The 21,980-nt window shown below is 35.6% G+C and overlaps 1 protein-coding gene and 1 long non-coding RNA gene across 2 annotated transcripts in view; both read right to left on the bottom strand.

The window, feature by feature from the left end:
* The window catches only part of ROBO2 (roundabout guidance receptor 2), a 1,536,637-nt gene that overhangs the window by 1,361,606 nt on the left and 153,051 nt on the right, over positions 1-21,980 (bottom strand). The gene's annotated exons all lie outside the window — the stretch shown is intronic.
* The window catches only part of LOC311608901, a 28,205-nt gene continuing 19,560 nt past the window's right edge, over positions 13,336-21,980 (bottom strand). The window contains exon 4 of the long non-coding RNA XR_014783179.1: positions 13,336-13,406. This is a non-coding gene — a long non-coding RNA (uncharacterized lncRNA). The remainder of the gene's footprint in view (positions 13,407-21,980) is intronic.

Genomic DNA, 21,980 nt, shown 5'->3' with positions numbered 1-21,980 from the left:
AGGAGATGTGTCCCTGGTAGCCCATGGAATGATCAGGCAAGAGAGATACATAAAAAATGCATTGGCTATTCCTAGCAGTGGAATAGCAAAGCATATGATACTATCAAAAATTTTAATTGAAAGTAGATTCTTTTCTTGTATACTATATCCCAGTTATAGATGTACCTTGTTGGGGAATGGTCTTGTGAACCAGATGCTGATTATGTGACCTGAGATCTGGTTACACTCTCTACTGAGCATTGTCATGTCATGATCATTGAAGAGTCTCCTGTATCAATGTTGTGTAAATAACGCTCCCCAGTTATGTGTGGTTGGTTAATAAAAGGCCGAGAAGCTTCTAGCTGGGCAAGAGGACAAGAGGACCTTGTTCTCCTTGTGTTTGGATCCCCTTTGACTCCCCTTTCCACTCCTTTCCTGAGCTCTGAGGAGAGGGATTTGATGGAGACTTCCCATTTTGACTGTCTCCTCCCTCCCTCCCTCCCTCCCTCCCTCCCTCCCTCCCTCCCTCCCACCCTCTCTCCCTCCCTTTCTCTCTCTCCTTCCCTCCCTGTCTCTCTCTCATCTCTGTTTGTGTCTCTCTCTGCATAATGTCTGGCTGTGGGTGTCTGCATCTGTTCCCATTTTCTGTCAGAGGAAGCCTCTCTGCTGATTAGGTACGGTACTAACGTATGAGTATAGAAGGATATCATTAAGAATTATTTTATTAATTTAACAGACCAGTTGTATTTAGTTTTACCCTATGTCTATGGACTGTCGAGTTTCTGGTTCTTGGTTAAACAAGCAGTGTCACATATGGGTTCCTTTTCAAGGGGTGGAACTTAACTCAAATAAGACATTGATTGACTTTTTCCAAGTTCTGTGCCATCACTGCCGTAGCATATTTTACAGTCAGGACAGATTGTAGGTCAAGGGTTTTTTTTTTTTTGGATGGGTTGGTGACCATATTTTTCTTTCATTAGCCTATAGAGTAGCTTTCCCGCACCACAGAGTATAAAATATAAGAGTAAAGACTCCATGTAAGGACAAGCTCAACTTCTCCATTTTCAGTGAGTCATATAGGCATTATCCTTGGCAATGGGGACACACTGTCCATTTGCAGAGATCAACCCTTTGTCTTAGCACCAGCCTGGTTTATTTGGGGATTTTCATGGGACCCCCTAGGACAAAAACTCAATTTAATGCAACTCAGTCACTCCACTGGAAGTTTTTCCTGGCTACAAGAAATGGCAAGATGAGACTCCATATCCCCCATTGCTAGATGTCCTCATTAGAGTCACCTTCATAGATTCTAGAACATTTAAACTGCCCTTGGTTTCCACAGCATCTCCCAAATGCCCCCCAAATTCCAGCCATCCATTCCTGAAATCATTTCTTCCATCTTACTCCCCCCTACTGCTCTCTCCTGCTCCTATCAACACCTGCTCCAAATCTAATCAAAGTCTGTTTTATTTCTCTTTCCCAGGGAGATCCATGCATGCCCTATAGACTCTTCCTCTTTACCTAACCACTCTGAGTCTATGGATTATAAACTAGGTTATCATTGGCTTATGGCTAATATCTACTTCTAAGTGAATAACATATTTGTCTTTCTGGGTCTTGGTTACCTCACTCTGGATGACTTTTTTTTCTAGTTTCATCAATTTACCTGCAAATTATCCAATGTCATTTTTAAAAGAGTTGAGTAATGCTGCATTGTGTAAATGTACCACATTTTGTTTATCTAGTCATCTGTTGAGGGGGCCATCACAGTTTCTGGCTATTATGAATAAAGCTGCAACGAACATGGCTGGGCAAGTGTCCTTAAGGTAGGATGGAGTGGCTTTTGAATGTATGACTGATAGCTGCATAGCTGGGTCTTGAGGGAGGTGGATTCCCATTTGTTCTGAAGAACTGTCAAATGGATTATCATATTGACTTTACAACTCTGCACTCCCACCAGGAATAAATGTCTCCCTTGCTCCACATCTTCACCAGCATGAACTGTCACTTATGTTATTGACTTTAGACATTCTAGACACTTAGATATGTGTAAGATAGAGTCTCAAAAGTCATTTTGATTTACATTTCTCAGATGGTTAAGGATGCTGAGCTTTTCTCTGAGTTCTTCTCAGCCATTTGAGGTTCCTTTACTGATAATTCGCCGTTTAGATCTGTATCCCATTCTTTAATTAGATTATATGGTGTTTTATATCTAGTTTTTTTTTTACTTCTTTATATGTTTTAGATATTAGTCATCTATCAGATGTGGAGTTGGTAAAAATCTCATCCCACTGTGTAGGCTGTTACTTTGTATGATTGATGGAACCCTTTGCCTTACGTAAGCTTTTTGGCTTCATGAGGTTTCATTTGTTGATTTTAATGCCTGTGCTATTGGTGCCTTGTTCAGAAAGTCTTCTCCTCTGCCAATATGTTTATGATTATTCCCCGCTTCCTCTCCTATCGTGTTTAGTATAGCTGGTTTTACATTGAGGTCTTTGATCCTCTTAGACTTGAGTTTTGTGCAGGCAACAAACATGGATATATTTACATTTTCTACATGCTGATATACAATTGACCTGTACCACCTGTTGAAGATCCTGTCTTTTTTCCGGTTGACCTGTACCACCTGTTGAAGATCCTGTCTTTTTTCCAGTGTGTGTTTCTGGGTTATTGATTTGAAAATAAAGTGTATATATTTCTTTGGATTTATGTCTGGCTCATCAGTTCAATTCCATTGATCAATATTTTTATTTTTATGCCAAACCCATGAAGTTTTTATTATCATAGCTCTGTAGTAAAACTTGAAATCAAGGATGATTTTGCCTCCTGCAGTTCTTGTTTGTTCAGAATTGATTTGGATATCATTTGAAACAATTTTTAAAGAAAAATAATGGGTTTAATGATGTTGGCAGGTTGGTTTTAATATCAGGTAGAAAGCTTAAGACAACAACAAAATAATTTTGAATTCCCATGTCAAGAACCAAATATATGACCTAAAACAGGACAGAAACCCTTTCTGTGTCAATCATAGCATAAATCATAAAGTAGTTTGAACTTCCAGCCTCATCATGTGGTAATTGATAAGCATAGTAGCTGATAATAAACTGAATCCTAAACATTGGAAATGGGTCTTGTGGGATGACAATGACAAACTTAGGTACACTATGTCTGTAAAGTCTAATGACCCTTCAGTAAAATAAGTTTCCCTACCTAGTAGCAGTAAGTTTTCATATCCATCTGGTAAAATGAAAACTGATGTTGTCTGAGAAACTTTGGCCAGGCTAGTGAATGCTTCTTCATCTCAGGATCCACTTCTTGCACTTTTCTCTGCCTCCGCATACTCCTCTAACAGTAGTTTTGCCTGTAAAGTGGTTGAGGTTCCAACAGGTCCAATGTGTGGCCCACGAGGAGCTGTTGCATCCCAAGAATAGCCACTTGGGTTTCCAAATCCAAATAAATAAATTAGTATTGAGAAGTAGACTTTTGTTGGAGTAGAGGCCTACGATTTTGACCGAACTTCTGGCACTAAGCAGCAAGTCAGGGGGCTAATTGAGGCATATGCTGTGATGTCATTGGTGATAACGGTAAGATCTGAGAAAGGAAGGAGGCAAGGAAAAGAGAATCTCCCATCTTAGGGGATCGATACAGCACCCTAAGTGGAATGCTGACAGAAGGGCAGTTGTGAAAAGGAATGAAGGAGAAATAGAAGCATGTTACTAGCATGCTGCAGATGATATTGATTTTCTTTGTTGTAGATGTATGTTCTATTTATCTGTAGGATATATGTAACTCCAACAAAAGCAATGACATCATGGCTGCTAAATCTGGATAACTGTTCTCACTCTTCACATCACTCACCTTAAAACTTTTACTCTTTTTCAGAATCTGGAGTTTATAATTACATAGAACAAAGCTGTAGCCACTAGTTCTTCCACAGGAGAAATTTGAAGTAATAAAATTGAAACTATAAAGGATTTACTAATAAACTTGTTTAGGAACTAATACATTACATAGACTAATTCAGCTAAAGGAAAACTGATACCAAAATAACTGCAAAATAAATAGTATTCTAACAAGACTGGAAACTGTGAGGAAAGAAAGAAATTCTATGCAACAGTTGAAATTTAGCATTGACAATAAACTTTCAGCTAATGTTTACTCACCAAGATTGACTTCCAATTATGGTTCATTATTATTATAAAAAGAAACAACTCTGAGTTAGAATGGTCATTTAGGCACATCCAAATATCCTCTAAAGGACAGCCCAAGGGTCATAACTACCATTAAGTCCCTATCTGCTATTAAGTCCCCTATGTTCCAATCAGGGAAAAAAAAAGGTAGGCAAGATAAACATGGGTAACATATTAAAAAAAAAGCACTAATACCTAGTAGAACATTGTCATCCTCATTATTACTAAATGGGGGTAGGAAGAGAATTGCTTAGTGTTTTACCTGGCAGCTTTTCAGTTAACTTGACCTGAGAGATAAATAGTGTTGGTTCTTTGGTTCAGGAAATGCTTCAGGGACCATATAGTTTTATAACCATTTCAAGATGTATTCTAAAGTTTTTATAGACACTTTCTACTTTACAGATGTTCGGGGCTGAAAGGACTTCAGAGGTCATCACCCTGCCTGAAGGTAAAGTAGACTCAAGTCCTCCTAGAGTTAAAAAAGAGAGAGAAAGAGAAAGATTTAGGCATTCTCTCTTCTCTGTATGAGTGCCCTCATCATTCTAGCCACAAGTTCCATGGAGCTTTAAAGCCTAAAATAGCAATCTTTAAATTCAGAGAACATTCCTGAATAGAAAAGGATAGTCTCAAATAATCAATAGGATCATCATGGGTAGGGCCAATAATTGTCCTATTGTTTGAGTACTTGTGTTTTATTGTACTAGTTGATATTCTTCAGAGCAATATTTCATACCCCATTTTTTCCTTTTGACAAAAAATTAAAAAATAAAAAACAAAAGGACCCAATTCCCAATTGCTTAGCAAAGAAAAAAAAAAAACAACAAAGACTAAAACTGCAAAATTCATTGTATTGAGGCAAAGAAGTCATGGTACTGATGATATCTTAAAGAATGCTTGATTGTGGCAAGAGAATAAGAAAAGAACTGTTTCCTATTAGCTCTAACAGCAGGGTTTGTTATCATTTAAGTACACGCTCTAATACACTTAGTGTTTTGTGCTACATTTAACAAGATTAAGCGAACACACACTGTTTCAACTCAAATCTTCATCGGAAATCAGAGGCAAGCCTCATTTTTTGCCAAAACATCCTCTTGTGGCTCATTCTTAGAACAAATTTCATATAAGTAAATCTGTTTACCCAGGTGTGTCATTGATCATGAGAAGGATTTTCCTTTCAGGTAACTTTTTTGTTAATTGAACTTTAAAACTCTGTCTATAAAAACTTGCAAATAAAAAAAAATAGATCTCTCAAAGAAGTGCTATTACAGACCATGACTTGTAACAAAATGAAAACGCCATTGTAAATCCAACAAAGCATTACAAGAAATTCAGAAGGATGAACACTGACAGTTCCTACATGGAGTCTGCAATAAATAATTAGGGTTAAAAAAAATAAGTACTAGCTCTTCTGTGTAAAAGACTCAACATGCCACTGCCCCACAGCTCATTTATCTCTCTTACTTGGAAACAACTGATGTACAGGAAAACTTCGCAAACCATGGGATCACTACTAAGGGTGATCTTACTGAAAATGTTGACCTTCTTCTCTTCTGTCCTTGGCATAAGCTTCCACTCAAATTCTCTTGCTATTTTCTCATAAATTACTTCTTGAATTTATATGGTGAGGAAAACGTGCAAATTAGAATCTTGCAAATATGTTTTATGACACATCTTCAAATTTTATTTTTCTACTTCAAGGACACAGATATTTAGAGCTTACATATTCTAACTTCTCACACTCTCAAGTAATGAAATATGACCACATATATGAAATTATGTATGTGATAATATACTTAATTTGGGTCTGGGGCGATAGCTCAGTCAGTAAAGTGCTTGCCTACAAACAGAGGACCTGAGTTCAACTGTCAGAACAAGTTTAAAAAAAAAACAGGTATGATAGTATATGGTTGTAATCTCAGCAGAGGCAAGTAGATCTGTCACTTAGCTGCAACTAGTCTTGGCTGTGTGTTTGTCTGAGAGGTAAGTTCTTCAATTCCTATTTTAATCATTAAATCAAAGATAATCCTAGGACCCTGTTTTAGTTACTTTTCTGTTACAGTGATGAGACACAATGGTGAAGGCAATCCTTATAGAATCAGTAACTTATTTTGTGGTTACTGTTCAGAGGCCCAGAGGCCATGACCATCATGGCAGAGACCTTGGAAGCAGGCAAAAAACAAAAAACAAAAAAACAAAACAAACAAAAAAAACCATAGTACTTGGGCAGTATCTGAGAGCTTACATCTTGGTCCACAAACAGGAGATTGAGGGAGATAACTGGGAATCCTATGGACTTTTAATAACAATCAAAGTGATTTCATCCCATGTGAGACATCTCTTCAAACAAGGCCATAGCTCCTAATCTTTCCTAAACAGTCCAACTGAAGACCGAATATCAATTCATATAAGCCTATGAGGCAATGCTCATTCAAATAACAATGATTAACAAGTGAGAATCTTTCTCAATGTTTCTTCTAAAAAACATCTTTTGTGATTTTTTAAAGAATTAAATATATCAGATATTTTAGCAGAAATGTGATATACAAATGAATTATATCCAACTGATCTGGACATAAAAAGTTAAGGCATGAAAATACACTGATCTAGGTTGGTACCAACATCTAACTGTTAATAGATGATAAGTAGAATCAAATTGATGTGTCTGAAAATTCCAGAAATATACTGAATGGCCTACATCATAAAGATTAACAACTCTGTAATCCCTTCTTCTAAGGGATTAAATTCCACTTTTCTGCTTTCATAAAAACTACATTCTTTACCATGTGAATTTTTTTGGCATATTAACTTGGAATAGTGGATGCCTTTCTGAACATATTCATCAGGTAACTGGCATAATAGGTCTCCTACAGAAACTTAGTTCAGTTCTAAATATGAAATTATGTTTGTGGAAACAGTCATGTGTATTCTAAAGCTCCATATAATATAATGCAACACCATTACTTAGTTTATATTTATTTATATTCTATGTGCTCTCTTGGTCTTTGCCTTTCTCTTTGTTAACCTAAGTTGTAATATTAATGCATGTTATTGTCTACATTATAGTACCCAGAATCAATTATAAGGCCTTACACATACGGGGCAAAATCTATACCATTGGGTTGCTTTTTCAGCCTTCAGTTTTCCAAACAGGACTGCACTATTTATCTTAGGCTTTCCCTGTGCTTGTAGCCTAGGATGGGCTCAGCTTTGTTATCTTTCAGCTTGTGCTTCTAGAGTACAGGGATTTTTCAATAACCAGGTACATTAGCATTACATTCTATGAAGTGCTATAGGGTCTTTCAACTGCCTACAATCAACAAGACCCATTTAAATACAAAAACAGGCATGGGACTATTAAAGATATGAATACTGAAATGAATCCATCTTGAAACCGCCTACATAAAACGAAATTTAATGCATGTCATCTCATGCTGTAGGATGCAGGAACAAATTGCTTCCTCTTTGTTTTGGTACTAAAACTGCCAGAGCACATTCTGCACATCATTTGAACAGAGGCTTTGGTCATCAATATATGCAAGTGTGAGCTGCATCACCCTTGCCAAAGTCACAGAAAGTACAGGTATGGAAATCATGCTTTCAATTTCAATGACAATTTAAATGCCCAGAGGTCAAGGATTTTTTTAAGCTTACACTCTTTTTGTTTCCTTTTGTTCTGTGTTTTCCTAGAATGTGACATCAGATCAATGGATTTATCACTATCTGAAAATCCCTTTGAAGTTCAGAAGAGCAAGAACAACAAAAGTGATTATTTCCAAGTTCTGACCATACTCTTGGACAATGAATCATTGCTGTAACTACCACCCCTCTCTTTGTCAGGAAGCAAAAGATATATATTATTGTTAGGGAGCAGTGAACATCTACAGTTGGGACAATAAATGGCTTTTAAAAGTACTTTCTCTAGTTTTTTTTTTAAGTAACAGTAACATTTAACAGCAATTATTAAATGAAAGAGGCAAGGATTATTTACTATACATCACTGAGTGAGGACACTTTGGTTAAGATTAGCCAGGTATAAGGCTACATACAAATTCAAATGTGACTAAGTATTTCTCCCAGGACATATAAGAACACACATGCACTGACCACACAAAGACACATACACACACCACATATGATGAGATATTATGGATTCTATTATTTCCACCAGATAATTTTCTAAAAGGTTTCCCCAAAGTAGAACTGAACCAGGAAACTGCTACTGTAAATTAATATCATGTCACTTGTCTCTAGGGAAAGATTTATGCATTATTTCTCCAAAGGCTAGAACCTGATCAGGTCTTTGTATAAGGACTCTTTTCTCCCTGTCTCTTTTTAAGAACCCATGCTGAAGAGATCTTTGTAATGAAGGCCAAACTTTCTATCATGTACAACTAATTAAATGCACATCACAGGCCTGGATAAATGGCAGTCACACCAGCATCACTGCTCTGCATTTTCTCTATTTCAAAATACTTTAAGAACACGGGTCTTTAAAATGATCAAATTAATCTTCATGCTCTTTAAAGTATCTAGGCATTTCCTCTAAGGGGAACTTTGTAAACAGGTTTATTTATTGAAGAAACATGGCAATTTGTGTGTGATAACATAGGAAAAATGCATTATATAATTCTATAAGTGTAGAAGGCACTCTGTGATGAATGAGGCTGTTCACAGATTGGTTTTCTCCTATTTATTTTGACTTACTATGCTGGCATTACTATTTTGTGAGAAGTTTTGTCCTTTAAACTATATATAGGAATGCTGGAGAACAAAAGGAAATATTAACTTTCTGGTGACTGGAGAAATGGCTGCTCTTCCAGAGGACCAAGGTTTGGCTTCTGGTGTGCGCGTGTGCGCGTGCACATACACACACATACACACACAAAGCCACACAACCTTCTGGTTCTCCATTTCCAAGGAATTCATAGACTTCTGATTTCTGTGTGCACCAGGCATGCATTCGATATACATTTACACATGCAGGCAAAAAATACATATATAATGAAATTAAAAATGTAAAGATAATTGGAAAAAACAAATATTAATGTCTTTATCATACGAACTTGCCCAATTAAATAATAGAAATTCAATTTATGCTTATATTAATAAAATAACATGTGATAACCACAGGATTATCCTACTTTCTAGTCTACAAACATCAGTGGTATGATGTTTATATTTTTCCCACCATGATTAGCTCATGTTAATAGAGAAGCATGCTATAACTATTCCAAAACTAATTTGCACAGGTTATTTTAAACTAAAGGTTTTGTGCAAATCATAACGACTAATGTTTATAGTTGTCCAACACTTGATATGAAGTCAAAGTTCATTTACATGGTACAGTTTTCCACAGCAATTAAGGATGGTCGTGGCAAGCTGCATAGAGTCTGAGAGACTCAATTCTATGTCTTCATTTTATAATCAAATGAACATTATTAGGGCTGGAAAGTTCCCTGGCCTTAGAGAAATGATCCCCGGCCTTTCCAATGATTTTAGTGATCTTTAACTCTTTTCCTATCTCTAGGAACATATCTCAAAGCAAAGCTCATATACTAAATACCAATTAGATGAGTAATCTCTGGTGACAACCTTCTGAAATTCAAATTTGCTTGATAGATAGTGGCACTGTTCAAGGATAAGAGCAAAGAATTCTGACTGTTTGTACTGCTTTCCTTTAATATTAATTTTTTCATTGTAGTTTTTACCCTTCAAATATATTTATAGTTTAAACTCTACAATTTGAGATGAAAATCTTAAGTTTATGGTGGTAAAAAAAAACTTGAAATAGTTCATTCACTAGAGTATCACTCAAAAATAGATCAATAACTCTAATTTTAAAATCTTCTCTGCTTAGGATCTTATAAATGGTAACCTCATGGATTGTTTTTGTCATATCATTAAAATACAATATTAAATACTGTATTTTCATTTTGAAACAATTTTTGGATTAATGTGGAATAATTCTTTGTAATTTCCTTGAATTATCATGAAATGTCCAAAACATCCTGGAATGCCATCTGATACCTTTGAACATTAATACTGTGCCTCAAAGGTAGGAAACAATATGTTTCATTGATTCTAATGTCCCATGGATACTATCCCAATTAGTGAATGTGAACATTAATGTTAAGTGTTCATCTAGTCCTTAATTTAATCTGCAAGATTACCAATAGAGCCTGCACTGATGACAAGCTGCCTTAGCGTAGAAACAATTGACAGGACAATTTCAGGGCTTGTCAGAAGTACACAGAGATAGATGAAGTTATCATGAGTAACACAAGTCCCCATGGGATCACGCACCCCAGTGGAACTCAATAATCAACTGCAAATGTCATGCTAGCTAACAGAATTAAAACATTTCCTTGAAATGAGGAAATAATAAAGCAGAAACACTAATTGGATACAAAATTTTCTTCTAGCCTTCAGTGATGCTAATTGGCTTTTCTGGAATGTTTTCATATTTCTAAATTAGATTTTTAAAATTAAAAACAACATATATTTATCACGATGTTTCTTTTTATTTTCTTAATATTAACTCAGATTTTCTTTGAGAAAAAAGTTACTTTCTCATTATTTTAAGAAAGTAGTGTTTTGTTCATTCATTAAATGAGCTTTATGGAAAAGGGCAAAGCAATGGCTAAATTGACTTACATATTTAACACAAAATATATATTTCTATGGAATCATTCAAAAATTATTTTATATTTTACTTTTTATTTTATGATATAATTTGTACCCCACTTACTCTCTGTAGATATGTAGACCTAGTACACAACATGATGTCTGAGGAAGTTTATATACCAAGATCTTGAAGAGCAACAAGTATTATGAAATAAACAAAAGCAAAATCCCTAACAATGAGGGCCATCCCAGGGGGAACAATACTCTGAATTCATTTTCTAAGAGAGGAAGAACAATAACAGAAAATAATGATTATTTAATGAAGCATCTTCTTGGTTATAGAAAAGGAAATTGAAATTGCATACAAGGGAACTCAATATTGCAAGAAAAACTCTACTTAGTGCTTATCCACAGGCTGGACAATTACCTTCACAATTATAGCCCATGAAAACATACTTCATGTAAGAACGATCAATTCAAAAGCAATTTGAATGGCACATTAGACTCTTGTTTCCTCTAGGGAGGAATAGGGAGCAGCTTTTGCTGTAGAGTTGGATGAGGAAAGGAAAGGAGTCTAAGAAGAGTTGATAACCCTGCCCTTGCTATCACGAAGCAGGACAGGCTAAAACATGCTCAGTTTTCTGTTAGAATGAAAGCACAGGATCACTGGCACTAAGGAGACTATCCACCTCAAGAGGAACTCACCTGCTGTTGTCAGGTTGCCAGAGATTCAGGTTTCAGCTACAATGGGCTCCCCACTGCAAGCTGAAAAGGTTTCCCTGTGATTAGCCAGCTCACGCCAGGCTTGGAATAGTCCAACAGCTCCCCATCTACTTAAACTTGCCAAAAGCACAAGCCAGACTCTAAGTGTTTACTTAAGAACTAAGCAGGGAATTAATGAATTTGTCTTTCTACTACAACAGCTCTTCCTATAATATCATAGCATCAACAGCCATAACACCAGCCAGAGGCAGAGTAGAGGGGGCTACATCCAAATGCATTAGGCTTTCTTCTCTACCCAGACACATTAAATGGTGAAATAGAAATAGAAGATTTGGGAAGTGTCTCAGCAACTATAGTGGCTGCCACAAAGACTTGCATTTGATCACCCAAACCCTGCTCCCTCCTTCCACCTCACAAAAAGGGGGCAGTTATATTATGTAGTACATATTTGTAAACCCAGCACTGGTGACATGGGGGCAACATCCTTCCTGGGGCTCATAGCAAAGGAGCCTAGCTTTATCAGTGAGCTTTGGGTTCAGTGAGAGACCCTGTTTTTAAAAAGATGGAAAACAATTGATAAAGAAATAGAAGACAAATGTTGTTCTCTACATGTGCACACACATGTATGGATGGATGCTCACATGAACATATACATAAACCACACATACATACATACATACATACACAAAAAATAAACCAGACTTATTTACTTAAAAGTAATCATTATGCAAACATACACACCAAAATCTCTACCTTGAAGGACTTGTGAACAGAGAAGTACTTTCCACTATGACTGAATTTCTTATAAAATTTGACCACAAGGTAAGTCCAAATTTTTAAAAAGAGAGAGGAGATCAAGAGAACTAGAGAAGGGCTGCATGATTTTTTTTCACCACTCTGTAAAAATAAATAATGGAAATAAATTAGATCACTTGAATATTAAATACAAATTTTTCTTCTTAGGTCAAGCAGAAGTCTTGAGACAAATTCAAAACACATTCAGTAAAGTCAAAACATCTCAACATATCTCCATTCAAACCACCTTATAAAAATATAGACTTATAATTTATATTTGGTAAGATCTAAGACACAAAAGTACATAACGAAGACAACTATACAGGGAGGAATTTGAATTTAAAACTCGGGATGATTGACTACAGATTTGTTCCTTTCACATCTGTCACTATCACCTGTAATGGCACCTTCCTTCACTTATAAAAAGTTTCAAATTAGAAAATAATGGCCAATTTTATTTCTTATTTCTTATGACAGTGCCTGCAGTTTTATGGGGACTCTCCATACATTAATGTATAATCCTTTGTCAATATTTGCACCTGTTAAATTTCCCTGATGTGAAACTTGAAGTCCTCCAAAGTCTGTATCTTTTTGTGTTCGGATATGACATTATACATGGTGACTTCATACTTGCCCTCCTGTGACAAGTACCAGAGTGCAAGAAAATAATCTTATTAAACTTCCCCTTAGGTTATGAGTATAGTGTGCATTTTCAACATATTAGATTTAAACAGTTTGGATTTAGACTTGCATCCTATAACTGCAAGATTTCATTGAAAACAGGAATATATTCCTAAATCTGAAAAGTTCCAAGACCTGGAACAGTGGTGATCGACCTTTTCAAAAATGTGTGTTCATTCTGCATTTTACTAACTTAAAGAAGGATAAATTGTAGAAGAAAACCATCGACTTCTCCAAGGTACATAACTACTAAACAGTTAAATCGAGACAGGATTTATGGATTCTTTGTGACTACAGACTTAGAAGCAATATTGTAAGTTGCAGAATTCTGTAAGACACATACCTTAGAATTCCTGGCATGAATGGTTTAAATCATTTATCACAGAACACTATAAAGCTTGCAGTGAACAGCATCTAGACAGAAATAATAACTATTCAGATGAGTTTCCCCTGAGGTAAATAAAGTGTAAAAGGCCAGAGTACAATCACACAGAACAACAAACCCAATTGTCAGCGAGACAAAGGAATCGCTTCGGTACAGTTGTCAGCACATGTCCCAAGTAAGCTTTAAACCAACACAGATGGCATAGATTTGATCCAGAGCTGTTACATAAGTGCGTTACTTTGTAAATGAAATTGTCAAACCTCAATGACAAATAGCTGTACATCTGTTTAATAATCATCCCTGTACCGTTTTTAGGAATGAACACTGTAATTATTTTCCTTGAATTCAAAGAATTTGGAAATGAATCAACACAGATGCTTTTTGGTGTACAGTGAGACTATTATTTTCCTCCTCCTTTCTTACTATTCAATATTTCTTTATTATACTGAGGCTAAATTTGAACAGGGAAACAGTAAATATAAGCCATTATACTAAAAATAGTAATCTTCCAAATTAGTACCGCCATGGAAATAATTCTACCATATTGATGCCGTTGCAGATCTGTAAAACCATACTCTCATTAAATGGTGTCTCTAACCCTTAGTGAAATGACCACAGCTTTCATCTTTGGGAGACCTAATAATTTCATTATCTCTATCATCAATGGAATGTAAACATGGGCCACTAAAATCAAGTCACTAACCATTTTACACACAGCTGCTATGCCTTCCTCAAATAAAACCCTCAAATAATTTTTAGTTATTTATTGTGTATCAATCAATCAGGTTGATGGTATAGCAGAAAAAAAATAAGTAACACACACACACACACACACTCAGGAAGCATTAGATGTATTACAGGTGACAATTATTCTGCTGTTGAGTAAGGGAAACACACACACACACAAATATCTGGGCATGGGGAACAGTATATTTCTTGGTGGATAAAAATAAATGAGGTCATTTGGGAGCTGCAGCAGAGGGTGGAATCTCAGCTTAGTAAATTTCCTCCTGGCGCAGTTCTCACAAAGGTGCTACTGAAGGATGGAGAGATAGTAACCTGACAAGCATATGGAAGGGCTTCTTTACTACTACCATGTGGTCCAGACCTGAAAAATCACAAAAGATTTAAGCCACAGATTGGCTACATTAAGTATTTCAAATGGCAATTGCAAAGTCCATGAAATACATGTAAACAGGGTGTTTTAGCACATGGAGGGGTAGCCTATGAATATTACAGAACTGCACTTCTTTGAGAAGAGTTGTGGGCTGGGAAGATGGCTCATGAGGTAAAGGTCTTATCCTGCAAAGTCTGACTACTCAGGGCCCATGTACAAGCCAGTTGCACATGTGCAATACCAGCTCAGGGGGGATGGAGACAGGAAAGCCTGGAGAAAGCTGGCAAAACAGGCTAGTGGAATCAATAGCTGCAGGTTAACTGAGGGACATTGTCTCAATATATATATAGTGGATAACAGTCCAGGAAAGATCCCCGACACCAACCTTAAGGGTCTATATGAATGTGCACACACATACATAACATGCATATAGACCCAACTACTTTCCATCCTCTGTACCTCCCTACACACACACACACACACACACACACGCACACATTAGTTGTGTGTCTAAAGATGGAGGAGTTTATAGAGTAAATAAGGAATAACGAATTCTGCAATTATCCCTTTGCTTCTTGCATCAAGATGTGTACCAAGGGGAAGCAAGAATGGCAGAACATAATCCACAAGCAATCATCACCAACCTTTATATAGAAAAAGGTATCTGAGACACTCGGGTATCTCAGAAAGAAAACTATTACAGCAAAAAGTTGGCTCCTATTAGAAAGTTACACTTTATATGATAACATGGAATTTGGAAAACATTTAAAATACCAGAACTTGCCTGGAAAGTTAACCATAAGCTGGCCTAAAATCAATATGAATGATGTTAATAACAACAAACTAAATGCCTGTGGTTGGTCATGAGCCAGGTCTAATAATTTAATTGATATCCCATTTTAACAAAAAAAAGTCTATGAATTTTTATGAGTTATTAAATGCATTAACCAATATTAGTTTTATTATTACTAAAATCATTTGATACATGAAATATAGATCATAAATAATAATATAATTACCCTGTGGTATTTTCAAAACACAGTCATTATTTAATTTCAATGAAAATTAAATGTAATTACCATCTTGAACGTTTTAAATATTTCTGTGAAAATTCTGTATTTTACCAGTTGAAATACTCATTAGATTATTCATATGTATAGTCTACTAAGTAAAAAAAACAACAAAGGTTTTCGTTCCTATTTTTTAAAAGCATAATCTATATGGGTTGGGATTATTGCTCTTATTGTTGCTGTTTGGATACTGGGATAAAATTCATCAAAAGAAAACCCTTGCCCCTATTTTTCTTGAATATAATTCAGTGATTTATATAGGCTACTTCAATTATTGCTATTTTGGTGCAGATCAAACCTAGCCACGAAACCTTTGTTCATGTAGAGCCCGTGCTCTTCAAGTGAGCATAAACCCTGTCACAGACTTATCTTCACAGAATCTATGTTTATTTGTATGTGGGTTAAATGACTGCACTTTTAGACAGTCCTTGTGTCAGTCTCTTATTCTCAATTTAGGTAACTGGTAAAACCAGTACACAGTTTAAAGCAACTGTCCACAGTTAGATACTAACGACACAGCCACCTATCAGGACTTCTTCAGCATCATTCCCTCTCCTTTTGTTCAGCTCCTGGTAGCTACCATTTCTGCTGTTTACTGTATTCTTACATTGTGGAGCTCAGGGTCTCAGGAGGTAGAAAGTATTCCTTGAATTTATGAATGCCTAGCTCAGGAATGTGAGTTCTGAGCTGGCAGACACCACTGACACTGTCTACTGTTTGTTTCTGTAAGTTGAGGCTATTCCTGATCTAACATGGCATATACGTGACCTCATGCACCACATGTCCTTCTGTGCGTGATACATTGCAAATACTCATTTTCGCATCCAGCTCATGCTGAAGATGGCAAGATCTCATTCTTGCTGCTGCTGCACACAGTTCTGGTGTGTGTGTGTGTGTGTGTGTGTGTGTGTGTGTGTGTGTGTGTGTGTGTGTGTGTGACATTTTATCTATGCATCAGCTAGTATTTGGAGTGGTCAATGAGTATATATGGAAACCTAGATGGTTCTTCCACATGAAGACTCCATTTTCTCTTTGAAGACTTCATTTCCTATGACTACATACACATTATGGGGATTCCAGACTCATATGATAGTTTTATCTTGTAAATTTTTGAGCAAACACCATCCAACAGTCCAATCTACTTTGCATTTCTTTGCTGGGAGCCCAACCCAGCATTCAGACAGGTCCCAGCAGAGCGTCTCAGGAACTGGTGGCAGGGAGCAATGAAGGAATGAGTCAGAGACCATGGCTGTGGAAATTTTGGATCTCTAACTGACTAGCAAACAACATGTGTCTTTAGTTATGCAGATTCCAACAAAGAGGTAAACAGGATATCAAAAGAAATACAGATCATATTATTTTGTCTGTGAACAAGTGTTACAAGTACAGAGAGACTAGGTATTATCAATCTCAAATCATTTTAAACTATTTAAGCACTATGACATATGCCATTCTATTCTCCAGGAAAGGGAAACATTAAAGAGATAGAAAAATATCTGAGTAAGTCTAGGTGAGTTTCCAAGCTTTGAACAATGCAGAGTGGTTAAGGTATAACTTGTGAGTTAGCCTAGCTTAAAAGTTTGAAAGCTCTCCCATGTTGTAGGCTGACTTGTTCTTTTCATTTTTGTTTGTTTTTTAGTTAAAAGACCTCACTGTAACTTAATGTGAACCAGTTATCTTATGACTGGCTACATAATATATATATATATATATAAAATCAAAGGTTGTGTTAGGCAGATTAACTTTTAGAAGACATGTGTGTTCAGTCTTTACCCTTGGTACATTTAGGAGTCATGCACCATAAAAGTCCATTTCAGAAAGAAACAGTTCATAGCAGTAAGAGCTTTGATCATTCTATAGTGCTTTGGTGGTCCTAACTCACTATTGGCCTAGAATGTGACAGAGTTTGGTGCTATTGGATGCACAGGCATGACATGAGAGCCTAGAGAGGATCAATTGGTACTGATGCTGAACAGACCCACACAGAATCCTGATGTTCAGCCACAGGGAATGACGGTTTCTAATTTATCTCATCTTATTGCTAATAATATGTCAGCAGTAGATTTGGGAACAAATTGAGCTTATTCAGCCATCTTGGTGCATGAAGATATATATGCAGGCATAAAGTGTATACATAACAAATGAATAAATAAGCCTTTCAAAATCAGAAAAAAGAAAAGACTTACATGTTTGAAAAGTTAATTGAAAGAGGTAAGTTAAGTCTGAGGGCTTTAAGTTTGTTGTCTCCTTCCTTAATACACTATTATTCTTATGCATCACTTCTCTGTCTGGGCCAAAGAAGATTCAGTAATATGAGAGCCACTATCAAAATATTTGCTGTTTAATTTTTATACTTCATTAAATTTAAATGCTGAAGGAAAAAAAAAAAACCAGAAAATCCAATCTGTGTTTTACACATAAGTGTATGACTCCCTCAGAGTAAATAACCAAAAAAGATTTTCCAGTGACAGTTACCAACATTAATAGCCACAATCACAAATTATGATTTTGACACATTTTATGTTTTTGTTTTTGTTTTTGTTTTTATTTTTTGCTTTTTGAAACAAGGTTTCTCTGTGTATACTTGGCTCGCCTTTGTGTAGACCAGGCTGGCCTCGAACTCAGTGATCCACATGCCTCTGGATCCCGAGTGCTGGGAATAAAGGCATGTGACACCATGCCAGTCTTGACACATTTTTAAATCCACAAACAGAAGATAAATCTTTACTGGGAGAGTTTCCTTATTCACATAGGGGTGCAGAACACAAAATTGGGGACCACTGTAAACACTTATGAGGCACAAAGAGGCAGTACTCTGCTTTACCCACAACAAAGACTCACTGTTTCTCTTTTTCTAAGGCTCACCTCTCCCCTCACTCTCTCTGTCTGTTTTTCCTTCCTTCTCCCCATTTGTCTATGGATATTCAGTAGAAAATGATAATCAATGTCCCTTTTCATATGGATATATTCACATGGGAAGAAAAAGTGTTCTTTCCTGCTCTTCTTTTCCCAAGTTTTGGGAAATCTTTACCTGGATCTGTAGACTGTATTGCTCTTTTCTCTGCTCATGAAGTTTACAAGAATATTCATGACATTTGTAAAAGGCTTATTATACTCTGAATTCAACATTTGAGTCTTTCCTTTAACAACTACTTTCCCCACAAGAATATAAATACATAAGTTCAAGGAATATAGAGTTTTCTTACATCAAGTTACAAATCCTAGTATAGCAAATGAATATATCAAAAGGAAACTATTATAAAACTGATAATATATGGAAAAACTCTATTAAAGAATACAACACTTTTTCATGCAGAAGAAATGTTGGACTAGTTTTTCACTCTTAGACATGTTTAACTAAAAGCAAAATATTTATTATTACAGCTTGGATTGTAATGGCAGAGATCTTTGTTGAACTTCTATTCCAAAATTTTTGGAAGCACTAATTTTTAACCACTCTATATTTAGTTTATATTTTACCATAATACTGTTAAAACATATGCTACACCTTGTCAGGTAAATTCTGTTTTGAACCAGGACCATACAACAGATCATACCTTTCAAGTTCACTTGCTTTGAACAAGCAGAAGTGTTTGGGAAGAGATTTTTTTTTTCATGGGAACTGCACTTTGATTTTAGATAGTACCTGTTCTCCACATCTTAAGATCTCATGTAAATGCCTTAAACATGAGTTTCTGTTTATTACAAGACACTTTAAAGATTAGTTTGGCCTATAGAAATTGCTTAATGGATATGTGTTTGTTTTGCAAGCACATAGAGTCTCAGTAGAATTTTCAGAACCCACGTAAAGCCATACTCAGTGATACATGTATGCAGACATGGTTGCCAGCTGACACTGGAAGCTCTGGATACCAGGTAGTCTCATGTATGCCATGAAGATCAAAAGACCTTGTATCAGATAGTGGAAGAGAGAGACTGAGACTTATAGTTGTCTACTAAACTCCACTGCAAACTGTAAAACACATACTCATACACACCAACTCATAGTGACCTACAGAAACACATCCACACATATAAACACACACAAGAGACAGACACACACACACACACACACAGAGAGAGAGAGAGAGAGAGAGAGAGAGAGAGAGAGAGAGAGAGAGAGAGAGAGAGAGAGAGAGAATAAACTTTGGTTTACAGTCAAATAGTGTAAAAGTTAATGATAATTTTGTATGTGACATTTTGAAGTAGTTCATTAGACCCTATCATTTCATAAGCTATTTCTGATATTTCTCTTTCTGAGGGGTGAGAGACAATATGAGTTGCTGAGCTTGTTTTAAAAAATAATCTACCAGCTAAGCTAATTTCTTGAACACTTTTTTAAAGCTAAAGCTTTTCTTTCTTTCTTTTTTTTTTTCTTAAAGTTATCTAGGCATGCATGCTATTCAAGGCAAGAGAAAGAAAGAGTCAGCCAAATTTTAGGTGTGAAAAAGTTTCTACACTCACGTGCGCTCACACATTCATAGAACTTAGTGGAAATTTCTGGCTGGTATCAGAATAACATCTGCAAGACTATTTTAAAGATTTCATAGATGTTATTCAAATGTATATGGAATAAAAAGAGTTGAAATAAATGAATGCTCACATACTATTTGTGAGTGCTTGACTCTTGCAAAGGGATTAAGAGTCAAAAAATGTGGCTTAGAGACTATGGTGAAAACAAGACAAATGTGAGTATTGGAAAGATCTAGCTTTACCTCTTGGCTCTCTAATGCTCAAAATCTATTTCAGTAAAACTTAGACATTAATCCCCTTGCTAACATTTAATAGAATAATATATAAAAGGGCATGATGGAGCAAGCAGAACCTTTATGCATACTAATTCATTCTATCAGCCTGTTTAAGGATTCCATTAAGACCATATGCAAAAAGAGTAATAAAAAGAATAATTAATTGAAGGTCAGATATAACAGAAACATGTTCACTGAGATTTAGCATACCTGACACTTAGGCAATACACGTTTTATACAAAATCAACTCACTTAATCATATGATAGTTTTGAGACGTTACACAAGGAAACCAAAGCATAGAGGGGTTTAGTTGCTGGTCCATGTTCACGTAGTAAGTGAAAGCCAGAGCTAACATTGGAAAAAAGTTCTTACCTCTGGATTCTCTGCTATTCTATCCACACTGAAATCTAGATCTGATCCTGCAAGTACCCATAGGCTATACTTTTGTTTAAAAAAATCAACACTTTTCTATTTTAGGTGGGATACTTACCCATGATATTTGAAATAACTGACTGAGGTATACTACAAATTGCAAGCATTTAGGTAGCACAACATCCAAGAAATTCTGTGTTCAGGTCCTTGAGCAAAATCTTAGAGACTTATCGTATTCCATAGCTACTGAAACTGTCTCAAGAAACAATGCTGGACATAATTAAAAACATAAGAATAGACATATTGAATTTAATTATTAGTATTTCACAGAGTTTATACTCCAGACACATGTAGAAGCAACAACTAATATTTATTCATTAAATTAAAAAATTAAAGCAATGCCACATATACCATTCATTGTTATATATTATATGTTTTATATGTGTTATATATATATATATATATATATATATATATCACATATAATGGTGCTTAGTGATACAATATTCATATTCATTTTGATAAATGCATATGTGATTATATTGAGAACATCTAAGTTATGAGTTTTTACATATTTTGAAGCTTGAATGGACTTGAAAGTGAGGGTTTCCCAACTCACATAGCTAAAAAAAAAATAGAGCCTAAACTGGTGTTGAAACAATTATCTGCTTTCAGATGCCTTCAAGGATGAGGAGATTGAAATAATCTAACTGAGTAAAAAAATATTAATTACAAATACCTTGGTTTAGTAAAGTAGTCTAGGTGCTGCTTATAATCATTCCACAAAGGGTGTTTTATAAGAAGCAAAAATGACAGTGCTGGTCCCTTGAAACAAAATACACCATTACCAGTTTGTCTTTCTGTGTATCTTGATTAAGAGATAGCCTTATCATTCTTCAGATTGTCAGTGGCTTATGAAAATTTATAAATGTTAACTATAAAAGTTTTCATCAAAGTTGATATAATTCCTAATTGTTTCGTGGTCCTTCTTGCTGCATATGGTTTATTGTATATATATGTAATAATATAAACGTATATGTAAAAGTAAAAAAAAGGTAAAATCATTTTTAAAAAGTTGAGTTTATTGCTGTGTATGGAAATAATTTAAAATGGGGTTCTAAAAGCAGATCTGAATCATAAACTGACTCTTCAGGAGCACTGGCTAACCATATAAGTGGTATTTGCACTTCAGGTATCTGATCTGGCTTTGTGCCTATCATTACATAGTGAAGAAATCCAATTATTATCTTCTCAAATTGAATGATGTTCAGAATGTGATAATAAATAGTCTACAA

Source organism: Acomys minous (assembly GCF_964271855.1).
Source record: "Acomys minous genome assembly, chromosome: 11".
Classification (NCBI taxonomy): Eukaryota; Metazoa; Chordata; class Mammalia; order Rodentia; family Muridae; genus Acomys; species Acomys minous.
This window is presented reverse-complemented; position numbering and strand designations above follow the sequence as displayed.